The 17,675-nt window shown below is 36.5% G+C and overlaps 1 long non-coding RNA gene across 1 annotated transcript in view; it reads left to right on the top strand.

The window, feature by feature from the left end:
* LOC138162939 (uncharacterized) overlaps positions 1–17,675 on the top strand; it is a 92,087-nt gene that overhangs the window by 57,782 nt on the left and 16,630 nt on the right. Inside the window, exon 3 of the long non-coding RNA XR_011168756.1 lies at positions 16,688–16,758. This is a non-coding gene — a long non-coding RNA (uncharacterized lncRNA). The remainder of the gene's footprint in view (positions 1–16,687; positions 16,759–17,675) is intronic.

The raw sequence follows: 17,675 nt of genomic DNA, 5'->3' as shown, positions 1-17,675 counted from the left end.
TACAAACATATGGAAATGCTTTACATGATTTCAAATGCGTAACCTATATTGGATTGCTCACTCTCTCAGGAAGGGGGAAGGGAGGCATAGATTTTGGAACTCAAAACTTAAAAATAATGTTAAAGTTGTTTTAATTTGTAATCAGGGCAAAATATAAAAATATTTTTCTTTTTAAAATTTAATTTATTTATTTTTAGTTTACAGCATTCAGTTCCACAAGCTTTTGAGTTCCAATTTTTCCCCCTCCTCACCAAGAAGGCATGCAATCTGATATAGATTCTATATATACATTCACGTTAAACATATTTTCACATTAATTATGTTACCAAGAACAATTATAACCACTGGAATGAACCACAAGAAAGAAGAAACAAAACAAAAGAGAGCAAGAGTAAACAGTATGCTTTGATCTGCATTCGGACTCTGTAATTCTTTCTCTGGATGTGGATAGCATTTTCCATCATGAGTTTTTTGCAGTTGTTTTAGAACCTTGAATTGCTGAGAAGAGCCAAGTCTATCAAAGTTAGTCATCACACAATGTGGCTGTTACTGTGTACAATGTTCTCCTGGTTCTGCTCTCCTCACTCAGCATCAGTTCATATAAGTCTTTCCAATTTTTTTCTGAAGTCTACCTACTCATCATTTCTTATAGCACAATAGTATTCCATTACATTCATATACCACAACTTGTTCAGTTTTCACATATATATATATATGTGTGTATATATATATATATATATATATACACACACACACACACACACACAGCATTTATATAAGTCCTGCAGCTACAGCAGTCTGCCTAAGCAAAAAAGTAATTAATTTCACTTGTGGCCATTTTTACTGAAGGGAGCAAAGAGAAAACATGGTTTGCTCAAATGATACTAGTGGAAGTAGTATGAAAACAGGAAATAAGAAGAGGAGAAAGAGGCCCTTTTATGAATTGTAAATCTGGACATCACATTGCCTTTACCTTGGAATTTTCTGCTTATAAAATCTTTAATTACTCTTCAACTTGAGCAAAAAAAAAGAGAAGACAGTTTTTCATTTTTTCTGTGTGTCCCCTGAGCCTTGCATAGAGTAGATGCTTTAAAAATGCTTTGTGGTATTGATTGGTTTTTCCGGTCTAATATCTGAATAAAACAATGTAACCAAAACAACAAATAGATTGACCATCAAAGATAAAGCAGAGTGTAAATATATATATATCTATGTGTATGTATCTATATCTCTCTCATACCTATTGTGCACATGTTTGGGACAGAGACGTGGTGAGGAGTGGAGAGTTGTCCTTGTTATTCTTTACATATGACACTCCAGCTCCTGACTGTCTTTTTTTTTTTTTTAAGCAATCAGGGTTAAGTAACTTGCTCAAGGTTACACAGCCAGTCATTTCTGGGTGTGGTGCTGAGTGTCTGAGCTGGGATTCGATCCCAGGTCATCCCGACACTGCAGCCGGTGCTCTTACTCGCTGAGCCCCCCGGCCGCCCCTAAGCGATCGGGGTTAAGTAACTTGCTCAAGGTCACACGGCCAGTTATTTCTGGGTGTGGTGCTGAGTGTCCGAGCCCGGATTCGATCCCAGGCCGTCCCGACACTGCGGCCGGCGCTCTCACTCGCTGAGCCCCCCGGCCGCCCTCCTGACTGTCTTTACACCCAGGCCTGGAATTGCTCTCTACCACACCTTAGTCTCCTAACTTCCCTAGTGACCCTGGCTTCCTTTTAGGCTTAGACTTGGCTCAGATACTACTCTCTGCTGGAGGCCTTCCCAAGCATCCACCACAACCTCTGTGCCCCCACCGAGAGCGGATCTCGTTTACGCTCTGCATTGCTTTTAGCTGCTTTCATGGGCGTTTGCTCATTTGAATACGAGCTCCTAGAGGGTGGGGACATGATTTTTCTTTTCTTTGTATCTCCTCAACTTTGCATAGTGTCTGACACACAGTAGGTGGTTAATAAATGCTTATTAACTGACTGACTATTCTTAAGGTTTTAAATATTTGTTGTCTTTCACGTGGCAACTATAAAATACCTATAGCAATCATTAAATCGATTACTCCCTAGCAAGATTTGGCTTTGGAAAACTCAACAGTGGCAAATAGATTGGAAAAGATCAGTATACTTTCCAGTCATAAAGAAGGGCACATAAAGCCAAGCATGATTAGCTTTCTAGAGGACTGCAGCTGTGGACAGCTTTGAGGTTCTGATCACATAGTATAGTGAGCTTTCTATTTATTCAGCAGGAAACTAAAGCAAAACATTAACAAAAAAAAAACAAAGTACAGTATTCACAATGTTATAACATAACAATTTATCACTAAAGTGGCCACATAGTTTTAAACAAATGATGTCATTCAGTAAATCCTTAATTCAGTCATCCTTAAGGAGCAAGTCTCCTTAAGGGACACAAAGTACAAAGGTCAAAGTTCTCTACCCCTTGGTCACATTGTCTCAATCTCTCAGTGAAAAAGTCTTCTTTCTTCTGGATTGGAGATTAGTTTCCAATCATCCTTAACTCAATCATCCTTAAGAGGTACAAGGTACAAGAATACAAAGTTCTCCCACCCCTAGGCCATAGGAAATCATGATCTTCTCAGTCAGCATTAAGTATCCAAGGAGAGGTCTTTTCATCTTGACTCAAGGCTGGCTCCCAGTTTCCATGATTCCTCTTCCATGGGTCCAAGTCCTGCCTGAATCTACCCAATCATCACCTGGATTCAGTGACAGTTCCTCATCCAGTTCCATATTGAAGTTTACAGTGTCCAGTCCACATCAAGTCCTTCACAGTTTCTGTTTCTGGGAAGGCAAAGCTTAACAGAGCCACAAAAACATTCATTCACATTGCCAGCAATGTCATCAATTCACTTTCTGCCTGTGAAATCAACATAGACCCATAAACAAGGTCTAAGAAATCAACACAAACCCACACACAAGGTCTGAGAACTCAATACAAATCATCAGTATAGTTCTAGAACCTCTGAAACCCTCCTCCAGGACTTCTGTAAACAGACAACAAGAAAATCCTTTTTCAGGGATTCCAGTAAGGTCCCAGAGCTTCCGTATGCAACATTACAAAAAAAAAATCAACACAGACAGAAGAGACAAACAGAGTGCCACCACCACGTGTTCCCTTCTCAATTCTGCTCTATCCCAGCCTGTGCTTCTACTTTTATATGGTCACTAGCCCCTCCCTGTTCCACCCCTTTCTGTTGCATCTGCATTTTCCTCCCACTGTGGGATTCAGAGATTCTGTTTCTTAACAAAGACTTGATATAATCAAAGCAAGGATCAAAGACACTTGAACTGAAACAAGGTGCTAAATAAATAACTGAAAAAAGGTGCTAAGTACTTCTTTGCTTGCCATTACAGGGAAGTACTAAGGAATATCCAAATTACCAAACAACTGTATTCATTTCACATGCCAACAAGGTTTTGCTTAAAATTCTACAAGCTAGGCTTCAGCAATATATGAATCAGGAATTATTAGGTCAATCTGGTTTTCAAAGAGGCAGATGAACTGGAAAATAAATGGTCAATATTCATTGGATTAGGGAGAAAGCAAGGGAGTTCCAGGAAAAAAAAAATCATTTCTGCTTCATTGACTGCACTATGTGTGGAACACAACAAAATGTGGAAAGTCCTCAAAAGATAGTAATATTAGATCATCTTACTTGTCTCCTGAGGAACCTGTATGCAGGCCAAGACACAATAGTTAGAATCAAACATGGGACAACTACCTGGTTAAAGATTGCAAAAGGAGTATGACAAGGCTGTATATTGTTACCTTATTTGTTTAACTTATATGCAAAATACATTATGCAAAATGCCAAGCTGAATGAATCAAAAGCTAGAATTAAGGTTGCCAGGTGAAATATCAACAATCTCCGAAATATAGATGATACCACTCTAAAGAAAGAAAGTGAAGAAGTAATAAACCTCTTGATGAGAGTGAAAGAAGAAAGTTTAAAAGATGGCTTGAAGCTACACACACACACACACACATTTATATACAAACAACATGATATCTTGACAACTGGTCCTATCACTTCCTGGCAAATAGAGAAGAAATGTCAGTGTTAGAACTTATATTATTGGGTTCAAAGATCACTGCAGACAATGGCTGTATTTATGAAATTAAAAGATGCTTGCTCCTTGGAAAGAAAGCTCTGGTGAATGTAGATATCATACAAAAAAGCAGAGACATCACCTTGCCAACCAAGATTCGTATAGTCAAAGCTATAGATTTTCCAGCAGCAATGTATGGTTGTAAGATTTGGATTGTAAGGAAAGCTGAGTGCAATAGAATCAACACTTTCAAAATGTAGTGCTGGAGAAAACTTATGAGAGTCCCTTGGATAGCAAAGGGATAAAATCAATCAATACTTAAAGAAATTAATTCAGGCTATTTATTGGAATGTCAAATACTGAAGCTGAAGCCGAAATACTTTGGCAACATAATGAGAAGACAGGATTAATTGGAAAAGACCCTGACACTGGGAAAGATAGAAGGCAAAAGAAAAGGACATGACAGAGGATGAGATGGGCAAGTGTCATGGTAACAATGAACATGAACTTGAACAGATTTGAGAGACAGTGGAGAATGGAAAGACCTGGTGTGCTGTGGTCCATAGGACTATGAAAAATTGTATATGACTGAATGACTCAACAACAACAATAACATCAAAGATTTAGATAGCTAAAGAGTCTGTAAAAAACAGATCCTATACTTTGTAGTTGCTTTTCTAAATATTGTTTTTAATGAGTGGAAAAACAAATTTTATCTGATACCTCGGGCAATAATGCAGACTCACCTCTTAGAATTAATATTTTTTTAACAAATATATAGGAATAAAGAGCAAAAAATTCTCTCCTTTGACTTCTACAATCCATGAAATCCCAGATGTGTTACTTTTTGAGTTCATGGTTTCCTAATGGGGCCAGCAGGAGACTGGGTTAAGCATATTTAGGGTTTGACCTACTACTGTAAATTGTTTGCTATACTAATTCAGAGGCTGAGTGAATGAAAAGAAAGCCTTTTAATACTAAATGTGCTGTAGGAAGGGAGTGGTGTTAGTGGTGAGAGTGCAATAGGCAGCTCAAATTCTTCATTTCTATTCCTGGTTCAACCTTTGGCATGCCTTCTAGTTTTCAGAATGTCATTCAGATTGCCTTGCCTAGAGCTGCATGGATATTAGGTAGTATGAAAGCCTTACTTCTTCCTCCCACCCCTTTGAGTTGTAGAACTGAACAAATAGAATGCCTTTTAAAAAAATCATACTTTTATTGACAATCTTTGGAAGGAATGTCACATGGTGGATGGAACACAGCCTCAGAGTAAAGGAAGAGCTGGGTCCATCCTATTTAATTGGATGTGGAACTCTTCAATTACCCTAAGCAAGACTAAGCTGCAAACATGCCAATTTGCATGGGTAAAAGTTGTTTCCTCACTAGGGGTGAAATCCAGTCTAGAACATCCAACCTCCAACCCTTCCCAAAATGGCAGCCTATATATTTCTATGACATTACCATACTTCTGGGTGGTAATCTTTTAGATAGCCAGTAATTACTTTGATTTATAGATCCTAAACATCTCTCTCTGACAAAGACAAAGGTTTAAATGTCTAGGTCAAAGCTTTAGTGAAAAAGATCTTTAATGAAAAAGATACCTTTTAGTTAAAGCTCTCTATCTGTGCACACATCTTTTTGAGCTAGGGTTTGAATTCATAGTCTTTCAGAATCACAGAATGTTAGAGTTGAGAAGTACCTTTGAGATCATCTGGTTCTATATCTTATACAATAGAAATACTTTTTAAAACATCCCTGATTCACAGCTTGTATTTTTCTAGTGAAAAAGTAATTCCTACAATCCAAGACAGTGTGTTCTAATACAGATGTAATAGATCACCAACCTAAAAATGAGAGACCTTGGCAGTCATATGCTTCAATTCCCTTATTTTACAAAGGAGAAAATTGAGACCCAGAGAGGATAAGTGATTTGTCCAAAGTCATACAGGTAGGTAGGAAGTATCAGAGAGTATATTTGAACTCTAACTCCAGAGTAAATGCTCTCTGTCTCTCATGATTAGGAATGCTGATTTTAATTTCTTGTTGTGTTTTTTAAATAGTCTTCCTTAAATTCCTATGATTTATCCTTCTGTTAGCCTTTTTGCCCTTTCTTTGGGGGGTGGGGGGATGCAGGGCAATTGAGGTTAAGTGACTTGCCCAAGGTCACACAGCTAGTAAGTGTTAAGTGTCTGAGGCCAGATTTGAACTCAGGTCCTCCTGACTCCAGGGCCAGTGCTCTATTCACTGTGTCACCTATCTGCCCCTGTGTTAACCTTTTTTAAAAAATCCTTGATATTTCTTGGATCTCATGGTGTGTGTAAGCAAGTAGAAAGTTTGATGACTTGCCTACAAGAAGTGGCATAAAACTATCATTGAAGACATGAAGTATGGGAAAAGGAGTCAGGCCAATTATATAGCAGAGCTGAGAGATAATAGAGGGACAGATGAAGTGTAACAGCTTTGGAAATTCACAATTTGCTGGAAAGAACCAGAAGGCTACCAGTGTGTTGGGGAGAGCCTCTGTGAGGGATTTATGGGATAACACAAAAAAAGACCTCTGCTATTATGAAAATACCCGAACCATATTAGGTCCCTTTAAGCCCTTGTCACAGCACCCTCCATGAAACCTTTCCTCATCTCCCTGGCTTTTAATGTGCTCCCTGGGGCATGCGGGGTACTGAGAAGGACTGGCACCTCTGTATGAGGGCTTTCTTTTCAGGGCTGCTTATCAATCTTTAGTGTCCATATGTCACCCAATTCTCATCTGTGGCTCTAAGAAGCTGTAGCATGTGCTGGGGCCACACCTAGTAAAACTGTCTGTGCAGATGGGAGAAACCAAGTTGAGGGTAACTGCCAGGTCTCAAACCTGTCAGTGAGTTAGGGGGATGTCTCTTCCAAGCATGTAAAGACTTCCCCAGTGGAATGGGCAGATGGGAATAATTTGTTCCAACAGTCATGAAGGTGGCTGAAGCAGGTACTGTAGAGCACTTAGAACTTCCTCAGATATCAAAGACCCCAAAGTCATCCACTGCATCCCAGGCCATAGTCAATCATCTTGATTTTTGTCTTGCCACTGGACTTCAATGACTCTGGAAGAGAGATTGAAGCTGAGGACTTGGTGCAACTCTGACTCACTTAAATCCAATTCACACACAAATAAAGATATCCTATGATGTCACTAGCCCTCTTCAAAAACAAAAGACAAACAAATGTACTCCCTCACCCCCTACACAGCAAATGTTTTGTAATTATCTGTTAACATTTATTTTCCTGTGCAATTCATGCCCGTTGAAGACAGGGGCTATTTGTGATTTTTGTCTTCATATTAGTATCTCCTAGCACGATGTTTGGTAAACAATAAGTAAATAATAACTATTTGTTGAATGAATGATCAAAAAATTACACAGGATGAGAAGACGTGAATGGGCTGTAATATGCATTGTTTGAAGAAGGTGGCTCCATGGATGAAAAAAAAATTTTGGAAGGCCGTGAAGAACATTGGGAAAGTGTCCTGGATTTGAAGTCAGAGAATGGAGGTTCAAATCCTGGTTCTGCTTCTGTTTAGCTATGTGATCCTGTATAAGTCATCTACCTCCTCTGGGACTCAGTTTCCTCATCTGAAAAAAATGTGACAGTTGTACTCATTGCCATAGTTAGAAATCTATGCTTTTATGACTTCTGAGGTAGTTTTGCAGGAGTGGAGAGGCTTTTGGACTGTCTAAGGCAGTCCCTATGTTCCATAAAACCATCTGCTATCATTCTATACAATTCAATTTAATATTTTTCTCTCTCTGTATATATATATAAAACCTTCATTTCTATAAATGTATAGAAATTATATAATTTTATATGAATATATAGGAAGATAGCAAGAAAAGAAGGAAGGATGGGGGAAGGAAGGAAAGAATGAAGAAAAACAGCAGTAAAGTTAACCACAACAAACAATTCTTACAGTATTCCATACCTATATTCCTCCACCTCCACATTATCCTTATCTCATTTTATCCTCACTCCATTCTGCATCTGCTTCTTTTCCCGGTTTCAACTTCACTATACAAGATGCCTTTCCACCAGGTATCTCATGGTCTCCTTGCATTTTCTGTTTCCTTTTGTGTGTTGTCTCCCCCAAACATATTGTAAACTCCTTGAGGAGAGAGACTTTCTTTTTATTAATTTTATCCCCAGCATTTAGCACAGTGCCTGGCACATAGTAGGCACTTAATAAATGTTGATTGGATTGGATTAGACCTATGCAAAGAAGAGAGAGGGAGGCACATTCTTATATTTCCACTGCAGGACCGAGCTAATTTATTATAATTATATATAGCATTTACTGGATCATATATCTAGAACTAGAAGGAAATATCAGAGGTCATCTAGTCCAACTACTTCATTTTATGCACAAGGAAACAGGCCCCTAGAGATAAACTGAGTTGCCCAAGACCAGACAAGGAAGAAACATTAGAGGCAGTATTTGAACCCAGGAACCTCAGGGTAGAGAACATGATTTTCCTTTTCTTTATATCACTTAACTCCAATAATTTTTTCTACTATACCATACTGCCTCCCAAAGCAGATCTTTAATCTAAAGATTGAAGGGGCATCAGAGACTATCAGGCTTAACTTACTCATTTTACAAATGAGAAAACATGAGTGTAAGGGTACTTAATTGATTTGTCCATGCTCACAAAGAAAATAATGTCAGAAGCAGGATTTGAAGTCAGCCCCTTTTAACCCAGAGTCAATGATCTTTCCAAAATGTAGATTTTCATTTCTTTGTTCTTTCCTTTGACATGGTTGTAGTCATACAATTATTTTTCTTGCTTCTGCTTATTTCACTTTTCATCAGTTCACATAAATATTCACATTATCTTGATTTTTTCATATTCATCACTTCAAGTGTCATAGTGATAGTTCATTAAATTCATGTATTCCAATTCTTTATTGGAACTTCCTCAATTCTTCCATTCCTTCAATTTATTCTGGTTCTATGTTCTTTGCAAACACACACACAGTACTATTAAAGTGCTGGAATATATGAGAAATTTGTTTCTATCTTTAACCTCTTGTAGCAGCAACCCCACATTAGCATACCCAGGATGGCTGCTAGCACAAGTTCTTAGATCCATTTTACTAGGAAAGATAGCTATTTAAGGGGGCAAAAATCTTTAAAAATTATATTCACTAGTTCAAAGGAAAAGAAAAAAACCCTGAACTTCAGAGAAAATACAGAGAAAATAGAAGCAGAGAAATAAAGACAACAGACAGGGCTTTGACTGCCTGAATCAAAGCAATATTGCTATACACTTTATATACATCCCTGGATTGAGAGAGCCTTTGCATCTGAGCAATTGGAGAGCTCTGAACATATAGGTACTCAGAATCTTGATGAGGGAATCATAAGGTCCTTCTCATAAGTGAGCCCCCAAAACAAAATACCAACTCAGAGTATATATACATATATATACTTCTCAGAACCAGAAGGCATCACAACCCTCCTGACTCAGTGCTTAATTAGAAATCAGCAAAAGATGTGAAAGCTTTCCTACAAGCAAGCGTACCCTAAGCAAGCTTCCCTCCCCCAACAGGCTTTATGACTCAGGATGTATCATAGCTGGGCACATAGGCCTAATTAATTAATAAGGGTAGACCTTATATCCCATTAACATTATACCTCCTTAACAGTATGTCCCTAACAGTTGAAATCTACAGTCATCTTTGTCAATCTGCTCATTGTAAAGTGGATCTTCTGAGGTGTTTTGATATAGATTTTTCTTAGTGATTTGGGGTATTCTTCTATGTGGTTGTTAATAGTTTCAAATTCTTTGGGAAGCTATTTGTTCATATCCTTTGATCACTTTTCCACTGGGGAATAGGAACCCATTCTCTGAAAGGCCACACCATGATAAAACAGAGATTCTTAACCTGGGGTCTGTGAACTTTTAAAAAATCTTAATAACTATTTCAGTATAATTGGTTTCGTTGGTAATCCTCTGTATTTGGTAATATGCTTTTAAATACATTACTTGGGAAAAGGATTCACCATAATGCCAAAGGGATCCATGATGCAAAAAGGATATATAATTCTAACATGATAGTAGTTATTCATCTCATAATGGAGGTTACTGGAATGATGCATACATTCACCTTTTAGTGTTGTTTTGAACTCTTCACTTTATGTGAAGTAGTATGATATATAAACCTCAAAAGAAAAATATTATTTTCAGTGAATATCTAAATTCTACATTATAACAGAATTATTCATTTTATTAGACTTGAGGAATAGATAACTCGTTGTTCTTTATAGGAATCTGCCTTCTGTCACACATGCACACACAGAGTGTATTTTAAGTTTTGTGTGCTTTAAAAAAATCAAAACAAAACAAAAACAAAATCAAGCTACTGTTGATGGGAGTTGGTAAAAACTATTCCCTGTCAACACTTGGCTCTACTCACTTTAATTTCTTTTTCTTTTCTTTTTTCTTTAGTAAATATACAGCCAAAGTTAGTACTCAGAACAATTCTACCTTTTATACAGTCTATCACGTATGCATCAACATTAAGTCTGCCAGAGTGGAACGAGGGAAGGGGAGAAGGGTCCAACTGACAACCATCTGTGTTTTTAGAGGAGCAAAGCACATCCAGTAAAAACAATTTAGAATTGAATGCAGTTTTCATATTTGGGAGAATCTAAATTATGTTAGTGGAATGAAATGCACAGGATATAACAACGCACATTAGAATTACTGTCTGTGCCCAATATAAATCTAGGCAGGCTTCATCATAACCATGAAGCCCACACTATTATTCTTGGATCTGTCTTCTCCATTGGGGAATTCCTGACAACAGGAGATTTTCTACCTCTACCACTGAGTATATTTCAATAACATTAAATAATTTCATTTTACTTTTATTTGTACTCTTTCCAGAATATTGTCTAGGAGAGTGACATACACCTTTGGTAAGCATGCCTTGTTGTTTTGAGCTGCACTTAGAGTTCAATGTCAGAGGGTCACTGGATAGAATTATGCCTGTGGCTGAATCAAAGAATCTTGTAAGCTCTAAGATGGTCAGTGTCTTAAATGGTTCATTGCATATATTAAGTGCTTAACAATTATTTGTAGAATTGAAATGAACCTTAATATTTGTATGAGGACTTGTAGGAGAGGTTTTAAATTTAGATTTTGATTTACTGAATCACATTTTGTTTTGTTTCATTTTCTGTAAAAAATAACACAGCAGGATATTATATTTTCTGTACCTTTTATTCCATTCATGGTAAACGGGTAAATGACAGAAAATCAAAGTTGGAGTGACTTCACCTTCCTCAAACTGAATAATTCTACTTTTCAAATGAGGGGCATCAGACTAGATGGCCTCTCAGACCCCACCCCCTTTAAATCTGTGAGTCTATGGTTTTATGATTCTCATAAAAAAATTTATTCGTATTAAAAAGTAACCACATTGGTCAGTAGTTATTAACATACTACAGACATCTCTGGGAGAGTGTTGTTATAATATCCATATTTAAAAAATTTTTTAATATATTTTTCTCTGCAAGAAATCCTGTAAAAATTTTCTTTTAATGTGTTCTAGAATATGCCACCTACAACAGAGATTTCCTTTGTCTTTGGTCTTGTCCAGTCATCATGTCCAAGTTCAACTACTTATTATTTCTATTTCCTTTCATAGCATATTGTCAAGTTATTCCTTGGAGACAGTTAAATTCTTCAGGTGTTCTGATTTGTGGATGGCATTATGTTGGTTTTACAAAGTCCTAGAACTTTATAAGACCTCTTCCTCAGTGATATCTATGATCCCCTCAAATGATATTTGAATAATAATTCATATAGGTAAAAAAAATGAAAATGAATGAAGAATGTCTATTTTCCTGATGGTGACAAGCCATTAGATAATCAATTCATTTAGACAGTTCGTCAATACATGTATTTGGAACTGGTGAAGCAAACAATCAATAGCTTAGGTTACATCATTTAATACAAGAGAGAGCAGGCTAGATTATATTTGGGAAATTATATCACACACAGAAAAAAACAAAAACAAACCTCAAGACACTACCTGGCCTAAAAACTCATTTTTGACCCCCAGAATCACAGAATCTCAGAGATGAGAGGAACTTCACAGACCATCTGTTCCAGTTTTATCTTGAATATGCCTCTTACATCATTCCCTAGAAGCTGTCATTAAGTCTTTGCTTGAAGACTTCTAATAAGGGGAATCCACTTAATCCTTTAGAAGTTTATTACATACACACTCAATTGGGTATCTTACCCTACAGGAAAATAGGGAGGTAGGGATAAAAGAAGGGATGATAGAAGGGAGGGCAGATAGGGGCAGAGGGTAGCTAGAAGCAAACATTTTTAAAAAGGGATATGATCAAAGGAGAAAATAGAATAAGTGGGGGCGGGATAGGATGGAGGGAAATATAGTTAGTCTTTCACAATATAACTACTGTGGAAATGATTTGGGTAACTAAACACGTACAACCTATATCAAATTGCTTATCTTCCCAGTGGGGGTGGGTGAGGAGGGAAGAAGGGAAAAAATCTGGAACTTAAAGCTTTGAAAACAAATATTTAAAAATTTGTTTTTTACATGCAACTGGGAAATAAGATATACATATACTGGGGGTATAGAAACCCATCTTGCCCTACTAGAAAGTTAGGGGGCTGATGGGGGAGTACATAAGAGAGAACAGATTGGGCAAAGGGTTATTCAGTAGGCTTGCTATTTTGGGGTGGGGGTAGGGGAAAGACAGGGAGAAAACTGTAACTCAATCTTGTGGAAATGGATGTTGAAAACTAAAAATAAATACCTTAATTAATTTTTAAAAAAGTAGTTTATTACATTTCTGGATACCTCTAATTGTTAAAAAATAGCTAGCAATTATAAAGTGATTTAAAGTTTGGAAAGCATTTTATTAATATCTCATTTTATCCTTACAACAGCCCTTAGATTTAGGCACTATTATTATTAACATCGAGACAAACAGAAGTTAAATGAATTGCTAAGTGTCACATAGCTAAAAAGTGTCTGAGATAGGATTTGAATTCAGGTCTTTCAGAGCTCTATCAAATGTGCCACCTAACTATTAGAAAAAGTCCACCCTTATATGAAGAGAACATTTGCCTCTGCAGCTTTTATCAATTGCTCCTAATTCTGCGATACTAGTCCAAACAACATAAGTTGAGTCCCTCCTCCATATACAATCTTTCAAATACCTGATGATATCAACTCACAAAGTCTCTTTTCTAAGCTAATAATTCTCATTTCCTTCAACTAAACCTCAGTCTAATGCATGACTTCAAGCATTCTAGTCACCCTTCTACATATATTATCTATCATCTATCATAAGATATAGCTATCACATGCATGTTCTTCCTAACATTTAACATTGAGAATTGGACAACACAATGCAAATGTCTTACCAAGGCAGAAAATAGAGGTTATCCCCAAATTAAAATACTATATGAGTATCAGAACAATCTTCCACTGGGGGAAAAAAAACAACATTAAATTCTTTGAGTTAATCTCACTTCTGTAGGACCATCTTAAAGAATCACCCTTGTTTTGCTTTACAGGACACAAAACCAAACTTAGCATGGTCTTCTTGGCAAGAGAAGTTTTGTTCTGTTTTTTAAAAAATAATATTTTATGTTTTGGATAATTGTTTATGAAACAAATTTTAACTTTTTTTTTTTAATTGGAGCTACACCTTTTCTACATCCTTCCCTTCTGTAGCAGCAAGCACCCCAGTGTCCCCAGGGTGGCTGCCAACACAGGCTCTTAGATCTGCTTTTCTAAAGGAAAGCAACTCAAAATGGGTTAACAATCTTGCTTTACTCAATCAAATATTTCATTTACTTTGTTCAGGGGAAAAAGTCAGCACCCCAAACTTCAGAGAATACAGACAGAAGTTACAAGAAAACAGAAAAAACATATCAAGCAGACAGGCCTCCAACTGTCCAACCATTACATATATACCTAGGTCAGTTACCAGAGAGGGAAGAATCAAAATTTGGGTTTGTTAAAGCCAGGAGGCTCTCAACAGCTGCCCAGAGTCTTATCTGGTCAAATCATACAACACTTCTCAAAATGAGCCCCAAAACAAATTCTCACATCAGGGATTATATAGCCTTCTTCTGGGTCAGAGAATGTAACAACCCTCTTGACCCACTGCCCAATCACAAAGCATTCCTGAAAAACAAGCCTCCCACCATAGGCTCCAGGTGCACTTAACCTAGGGGCAGGGAAGATCTTAAAACTTTACATGCCTATAACATCTTCCTGGACCCCTCCTTGATATGGTAAGCCATTTAATATAAATTATATGGGTGCAGTCATGCAAAACATATTTCCGTATTAATCAAGTGGTGAAAGAAAACACAGACCAAAAAAATGAAAAAAAAAAAAGTGAAAAAAAGTATGTCTTGATATACATTTGGACTCTATCAGGTTTTTCTCCAGAGGGAGATATTATTTTTCATTATGAGTTCCTTTGGAATTGTCTTGGATCACTACATTGCTAAGAATAGCTGTCATTTAAAGTTGAGCATCATACAATATTGCTGTTACCATGTACAATGTTCTCCTCATTTAGCTCATTTCACTTTGCATCAGTTCATGTAAGTCTTATCATGCTTTTCTGAAATCATCCTGCTCCTCATTTCTTATATATAGTATTCCATTACATTAATATACCACAACTTGTTCAGTCACTCCCCAAGTGATGGGAACCCACTCAATTTCTAATTCTTAGCAACCACAAAAAGAGTTGCTATAAATATTTTTATATGTGTGGGTCCTTTTCTCTTTTTAAATTATCTTTGGGATATAGACCTACTAGTGATATTACTAATTCAAAGGGTATGCAGAGTTTTCTATTTTACCCTTACTCTCCACAATGGTTGGATAAGTTCATACAGTTATTTTAAATTGAATTTCTCTTTCTATCTCTTGCTGTTGGACTTTGTTGGTAATATATAGAAATGTTAAAGATTTATGTGGGTTTCCTTTTATCTTTACTTTGCTGAAGTTGATTATTTCAATGAGGTTTTTAGTTGATTTTCTAGGATTCTCTAAGTATATTATCATATCATCTGCAAAGAGTGATAATTTTATTTCTGCATTGCCTATTCTAATTTCTTCAAATTCTTTTTCTCTTTTTATTGTCATAGCTAGCATTTCTAGTGAAATACTGAATAATAGTGGTGGGCATCCTTGCTTTGCCACTGATCTAACTGGGAAGGTTTCTATCTTATCCCCATTACAGATAATGCTTGCTGATGGTTTTAGATAGATATTACTTATCATTTTAAGGAAAGCTTCATTTATTTCTATGCTCTCCAGTGTTTTTAATGGGATTGGACATTGTATTTTGCCAAAAAAGCCTTTCCTGAATCTATTGAGATAATCACTTGGTTTTGTTATTGACATAGCCAATTATGCTGATAGTTTTCTTAATATTGAACCATCCCTACATTCCTAGTACCAATCTCGCCTGATCATAGTGTTTGATACTTGTGATATATTGCTGGAATCTCCTTGCTAATGTTTTACTTAAAATTTTTGCATCAATGTCCATTAGGGATATTGATCCATAGTTTCTCTCTCTCTCTCTCTCTCTCTCTCTCTCTCTCTCTCTCTCTCTAGCATTTCCTGGTTTAGGTATCCATGCGAAATCTGTGTCATAAAAGAATTTGTTAGGACTTTGCTTATTTTTCAAAATAGTTTACATTGTATTGGGATTAATTGTTCTTTAAAAATTTGGCAGAATTCATTTGTGAATCCATCTGGTCCTGGGGATTGTTTCCTTAAGGAGTTCATTAATTTGAACAATTAATTAATCTGAATTAATAAGGAGTTCATTAATTTGAACTATTAATTAACCTGATCAAGTTCTTGTTCTAAGATAGTATTACTTAAATATTCTATTGCTTCTTCTGTTAATGTGATAAATATACATTTTTTGGTAATTATTTAGACACTGTACTTAGATTGTCAGATTTATTGGCATGTAATTGGGCAAAATACCTTCTAATAATTGTTTTAATTTCCTCTTCATTGGTGGAGAATTCACTGTTTTCACTTTTTTTTTTTAAGAAATTGGGGTTAAGTAACTTGCTCAAGGTTACACGCCCAGTAATTTCTGGGTGTGGTGCTAAGTATCTGAGCCCGGATTCGATCCCCAGGTCATCCCAACACTGGGGCCGGTGCTCTTACTTGCTGAGCCACTTGGCTGCCCCTAAGAAATTGGGGTTAAGTAACTTGCTCAAGGTTACACAGCCAGGTGTTTCTGGGTAGATGCTAAGTGTCTGAGCCCAGATTCGATGCCCAGGTCATCTCGACACTTGGGGCCAGTGCTCTTACTCACTGTGCTACCTGTCCGCCCCCACTGTTTTAGTTTTTGATACTGGTCATTTGGTGTTCTTCTTTCTTCCTTTTTTAAAATGAAATTATCCAATGGTTTATCTATTTTAAAAAAAATAAAAACAGCTTCTAGTTTTATTTATCAGTTCAATTGTTTTCTTACTTTCTCCTTTGGTTTTGAGGATTTCCATATTGGTGCTTAATTGGAGATTTTTAATTTTTTTCTTTTCCTAGATTTTTTTTGGTCACATGCCAAGTCATTGATCTGCTCTTTCAAAGAAAGGCTTCATAATAAATTTAGAATGGTAAGAAAATATGTCTTTAATTTCTTTCTCATGCAGATTTTTCATCAATGTGCTAAGATACTTATTTTCCAAGATCACATATTAAGAGATGGAAGGCCATTTAGTACAATTATCTCATTTTATCAATGAGGAAACTGGGAGCTGTTAAATGGTTTGTCCAAAATCTTACAACTAATAAGTCTTTGAGTGAGCATCATAATTTATGTCTTCTTGACTTCAATTCTAGTACTATCTCCACTATGCCACCTAGCTGACATACTTTAAGGCTCTATAATTTTTCCAAATAGATAATTTATGTAAAACTCTTTTAAGATCCTAAAGTATTATACAAATGCTAGAATTATTACTATTAATAATATTAATCATCAAGTATAGAACAAGTGTTCCCTTCATTGAAGGAAATTATAATGCCATTCTAATTTAAAAGATAGTCTTCAAGAGTAAATGGAACTGAAAAACTCCATCAAATGATGTTCAGTGCCATGATAAGGAGTCTCTCTGACTTGGCCAATTTGATACCCCAAAACACAGAGTCCTTTTTTGGACCAATACTCAGAGTCTTTCAAATATGATACCAGAATTTCCACTTTATTGGTACAGATATTGAGAATTCATGGTCATTTTCATGACAAAGTGTCAGAAATATACTTTAATGAAGGACTTTAAAGATCCTATATTAGTGGATTAGAAAATACTCTAAGTAAAAGGGAAGCTGGGTGCTGCAGCAGATAGAGCACTGGTCCTGGAGTCATGAAGATCTGAGTTCAAATCTGGCCTCAGACACTTACTGGTTGTGTCACTTAAACCTATTGGCCTCAGTTTCCTCATCTGTCAAATGAGCTGGAGAAGGAAATGGCAAACCACTTCAGTACCTGTGCCAAGAAAACCCCAAATGGGATAAAAAAGAAACAAAAACG

Source organism: Petaurus breviceps, unplaced genomic scaffold, assembly GCF_028583685.1.
Source record: "Petaurus breviceps papuanus isolate PSGF00001 unplaced genomic scaffold, PetGlider_PUasm1.0 186, whole genome shotgun sequence".
NCBI classification, from domain to species: Eukaryota; Metazoa; Chordata; class Mammalia; order Diprotodontia; family Petauridae; genus Petaurus; species Petaurus breviceps.
The sequence above is the reverse complement of the archived record's forward strand: the minus strand, read 5'-3'. Positions and strand labels throughout refer to the sequence as shown.